Here is a 5,146-nt window from a genome sequence, read left to right as displayed (position 1 = left end):
CTGTTGCTGCTTTTATCAAAGTAGCTCACAGTTCCTGTAGATCTGGGGTTCATCCTGGTGGGCTTGGCTTGGTTTCCAGCCAGGGCCTGGGTCTCATCTGCAAGCTCACCTGGGGAAGGACCTGCTTCCAAGCTTACTTAATTGCTGGAATTCATTCCTCTGGCCTGTTGCACCCTCAAGGGGTCCTTGGAGGCCACCTGAGCATCAGGTCCCTATAGTATGGATTCTGGGAAACATAGTTTTCAGCGTGTCAACCTTGGCAGGACAAGAAGGCTCAAGAAGGAGGAGCACATAGATGCTAAGTGCCAAGTTGGCCTCATCCAGCTGGCAGGAGGAGATTAAAAAACTTGCAGGGAATAAAGAAGACCTTGGGAAAAAAAAAAAAAAAAGAAGACCTTGGATGTAATGAAGCAAGTGGCCTGTCCTTCTATGTATGTCTGGTGACAGGCAGGCCTTTGTGGGCTGGGAGGCAGCTCAGATGTTACTTTGTACAAATGCCACTGAAGAGGAGCCATCTACAGTGAGCAGGTTGTAAGACGACAGATTGTCAACGGCAGAGTCATAGCGCCCTACGGCTGGAAGGAGTCTTCTGCTTTTGGAGGGAGGCGGAATGATGGTGTCCTGGGCAATCCTTCCAGACCTGGAGTCTCCACTTGTACGTTGCATGGTTCGTTCCTCTGCCCCCAGTCTCCTTAACTGATAAATGGAGTAATGATAGTCCGTACCTTCTAGGGTTGTGCAGCGCTGATAATTGCTTATATCCACGAAATGGTAAATACTCAGAGATGTGGGCGATTGGCAGCCCAATGCCTCTTTTCCCAGAGAGGAAATGGGTCAGATAGCTAACGTGACATGGATTTTCAGTGACCAAACAGACCTAGAGGAAGTTAATGGCAAAGGTGGGCCTAGAAGCTGGGTCCCTGGACACCCAACCAAGGAAGATACTTCCAGTAAAACAGACTAGCCTTTCTCCTATTTATGCAGAAACACAGGAAATTGCTGTTTTAGTGGTTTAACATGGCTGCTTGTTGGCTGGTTCACACGGTGTGGGAGACAAGCAGCCGGATTGCCTGGGCACAGGTGGGGTCGGCCACCCAATGTCTGTAGAAGCCTCTGGCCTCTTGGTCGGGGGCACAGCCATGCATCTATCTCTGATTTGATGAAAGTGGCCCTGATGCTTGGACCAAGTGTCAGCTGATTTCATATTGAGTCTGCACTAGAGAAAGCTACCAATTCTTGTTTCCTGATTTACATGAAGTTCATGCTTCAAAGCAAGAGTTTGGCTTGGCCTCTCTACCCTGCTTGCTGGTGTTTATCTGACAGATGAAAGCTGGCATCACGCGGAAGCTTCATTAACTGGGCTGAAAGGGACAACGTTCACAATCTACGTGCTGTCAGGGGCGGGTGTGTCCTGCCGGCTGTGGCTCTGCTCAGAGACTAACGGTCCTACAAGCTTGCTGAGGCCGGCTGGGCGGGGTCGGTGGCCCCTGTGCTTGGGAGTGCACAAGCCAGGCCCTTGAGGTGTGCTTCGGGGCTGGCGAGAAGCCGAGTCAATGTGTGACCTGCAGGGGAACAGTCTCCAGCTGCGACAGGGGTTGGGAAGGCTCCTCCTCAAGCCGTGTCTAAGTGATCCCGGCTCATTTGTCACCCTAACGTCCTTATATGTGTGAACAGCTGCAGGGAAAACAGAACTTAGCTTGGTGGTTGGCAGGTGGGGCTGGGGCTTCACTTCTACTCACAGGACATTTGGTGAACCCTCCGGTGGAGACTCTATACAAGACCTCCCCGGGGGAGATGACATCATCACATCACGGGTGTCAGGGAAGAGCTGGGCTTAAAGCTCCTCTGCTTAATCGGTCCAGGATGGAGTCTGGTCATTTGTATTTTTCTGGACACCCCGGATGACTCTAATAGGCGGCCCACGTGGAGAAGCGCTGGTAAACGCAAATGTGTGCTTAGAATCTCCCCGTACATACGTGTTTTTATTCGTTCATCAACAGGTATTTACTTACCATATCTATTACCACGCCCGATAAGGTCCCCGAGCGGCTGCCCAGCTGCCGGCCCTGGCATGGCTTCCAGCTCATGCCCCCGTCGGGAAACATAGCAAGTGCAGCCACGTTCATGCTCAGCTCAAAGTAGCCGGCCTCCGCCTGGGAAGCGACTCAGAACAAAAGCAACTGGATGAATCCGATCCGTCCCAGGCACGTTCTGTGTATGCCCCAAGGCGGGTGACTGCAGCTTGGAGACTAGCAATGGAGGGTGACAGCCACTCCCCCACAGTCGGGGATCCTGTAATCCCAAAGGATGAGTGGGGGGATTTGGTATCTGGTGCGTGGGGCTGTTTGGAGAGATCCTATTACACGACATAATGGGAGGATGAGCCGACACGATGAAGCACGGGTGGGCCGCTACCGATAGCCGAGCTCGCATGTCTGCTTTTAGACGCTCAAGGTGGTTTTGTTCCTAGAGCATTTCCAGGGAACATTTCCAGGGCATGACGTGGCAGTGATTCAGAGGCATGGTTCAGAGCCTGCGGAGCTGAATGGATGGAGACTGGCCAACCCGTTTATGCTTAGGGGGAGTGCCTGGCTGTGTGGAGGCTGGTGGCTTGTGGGGAGGGACTTGGGGGACAGGCTGCTCTGGGTTCAAACTCAGTTTTTCCTGTTCATGAGCTCTACCATGTAAGGTACCTTGTCTATGAAAATATGAGTCATGACAACTGCATCTTGGCGTCACTGGGCAGACCAGGGCCAAGCCAGTAAAGCACCAGGCACCACAGCTGACACATGTGCCTGATGATCGGTCAGTGTGTTATGTTTGTCTCAGCTACCTGCAGCCTTGACACCGTGTAACAAACCGTCCCAACTCCTGAGAACTGGAGGGAACTAATGTGCATTATGAGTGTGTGAGTTGTTGGGCTGTGATGCTGATCCAAGGCAGGCTCAGCTGTCGGGGGGGGGGGGGTCCTGTCTGTAGTCAGCCTGTGGGATGCTTGGGGGCGGGGGGCAGTGCTGCTAGACAGGAGTGTCTCCCTAGGAGTCTTTCGTGTTTTTTCCTGGTAGGAAACCCTCGGATATTTGCTCAAGGTGGTGGCCAGGGTCAAAGAGTGAAGGGAAATGCTTGAAATTTCTCAAGTTTTGGCTTGAATCACAGTTGTTGGCATCTCAGTGGCCAAAGCGAGTCACCTGGCCCAGCCCTGAGTGAGTTGGTGGGAACACCGGGTTGTGGGGCAGAGGACGCAGAGAGCACAAGGAGGCCACCAAGCCGGCTGTTAAGGCAACTGCTTTATCATGTGTTCTTGGAGAAAAGGGCCTCCGAATTGGAAGATATTCCACAAACTCCATTTGTCATTGAGCATCATCCTGCCCAGAGGTGCTTTGATATCTAATTTGGGGACAGTGGTGGTGAGGCATTGCAACGTAGACTGTGAGACACCAGCCCAGACCAGACGGCCAGGACCTATGGGGTGGGGGGCGCGTGGGTGGAGGGGGAGCCTGCAGGAACAGAAACAAAAAAATCTAATATTGCATCCAGTGAGTTGCAGTGATTAACAAACAAAATTATAGGATGTGCCTTCGAAATGGTGGAAAAACCTCATTTTCAGAAGACCTTTCAGAGTGTGTCTGCTGAACGTACATTTTCTCTTGCAGTTTTCGCAACAGTAAACATTGAAATAATTGAATGTTTGCTGTTCAGAGATGCCCTTTGTGTGAACTAATAAATGTCTTTCAGTCTTGCATTTGGGGGAGAAGTTAAATAAAAGTGGTCACGCGTGGTTGAGTCTGCCCACTGCCAAGATGTTAATTGCTTCCCTTTCTCTCGTTTCAGAGTCGGAACAATGGGTCTTCGTGGGCAGCCCGTCCCTCCCGTGGAGCGCGTGGCCGAGGAGGGGTCCGAGGAAGGGCTGTAGGTGAAAATCCATCGTTAGGAGGAGGCGCATCCGAGGAAGGGCTCCTGGGCTCCTGAGGACCCCGGAGCCTCCCTCCATCTGCTCTCTCCTCCGCACTCCCAGGCGTCTCTAACCTGCAGGCCTCCTGGGGGACGACGTGTTTGCTTTGGCCCATAAATCAGTCCCACGGATCACTTCGGGAATCGTTAGGCTTTATCATGACGCGTTGCCACCTTTGAGGGAATAATTGCCCAGTTTGGCCAACTTGGGACCTGCTTCCTTCATCTTAATTTCCTCTCTGGGGATGCCCTAATTAGTATTTACTTTCACTTAAAAGAGAGAAATTTCTTCTGATGCAATCAACAGTTTCCCTTGCGTGCCAAGCTTGTTTTATGATATTAAGCATTTAAATAAAAAATTATAAACGTACCGTGAAATGCTGATGGGGGTGATTAATTTATTTTTATTTTGCATGTTTTAAGGCTGTGGGGATTACTGTTTTGAAGCAGACCCAATTATCATCCTTGAATTCTGCGTACAGCCGGGAGGATTATTCCCTCACGGTGGCTGTGAGTGGGTGGCAGTGCAAGGCCTCCCGTGCGGGCGGCCCACAGTCTCAGCCACCGCGGGCCCTAGAAATGGTAAAGAAGGATGCCAGGGGCAGAAGGGGATCCCCAGTGCAACCAGGGGGGTGGGAAGAGGACAACTGCCTCCCTGGTTCCCTCCCTCTTTGGCCAATGAGCCTCCCAGGAGGGGTCACATCCCGCCCTCGCCCCACCGCACCGTCCTCCAGGGTCAGCTGATGCTCTGGTCAGGGCCCAGGGTGCAGGGCCCAGGGCCTGAGTCTGGAGACCTGGGTCTGAACCATTACCTTGGTGCTTCCAGCTGGGTGACCTGGAGCTTCTTGGAAACTCCTTACGCCTTGGTTTTGGTTTCTGTGAAATGGGCGGTTGCCCCCCCTGCGCCCCCTGGGGAGGCCTGGAAGACCATGTAGTGACCCTGAGAATATGAGGGTGTCTGTGGACTTCATGAGCACTCATGCCCGGGCGTCAGCCTGCACCCACTCCCCTCCCTGGGGCCCCCTTTGCTGGCCTCCTGGATGAGCTGAGTGGTTCAATTGGAATAAAAAACCATAACATGCACTCTTTTGTTTCTTGGCTTAAGTTGAGGCTCTAGTCAGTTAAGTGACTTATCAAAGGTCAAAAGGAGAAGTGGAGAGGCAGTCGGTCAAAGGCCAGAGCTGGGGCTCTCGAG

General features: G+C 52.5%; 1 long non-coding RNA gene across 1 annotated transcript; it reads left to right on the top strand.

Moving 5' to 3' along the window:
- The first annotated feature begins 225 nt into the window (after positions 1–225).
- Positions 226–4,329, top strand: LOC111092174. The gene is made up of 2 exons (XR_005378098.1): positions 226–655; positions 3,832–4,329. It is a non-coding gene; the product is annotated as an uncharacterized LOC111092174 (long non-coding RNA).
- Positions 4,330–5,146: the final 817 nt, after the last annotated feature.

This window comes from Canis lupus, chromosome 24, assembly GCF_011100685.1.
Source record: "Canis lupus familiaris isolate Mischka breed German Shepherd chromosome 24, alternate assembly UU_Cfam_GSD_1.0, whole genome shotgun sequence".
In the NCBI taxonomy this organism is placed as follows: Eukaryota; Metazoa; Chordata; class Mammalia; order Carnivora; family Canidae; genus Canis; species Canis lupus.
The sequence above is the reverse complement of the archived record's forward strand: the minus strand, read 5'-3'. Positions and strand labels throughout refer to the sequence as shown.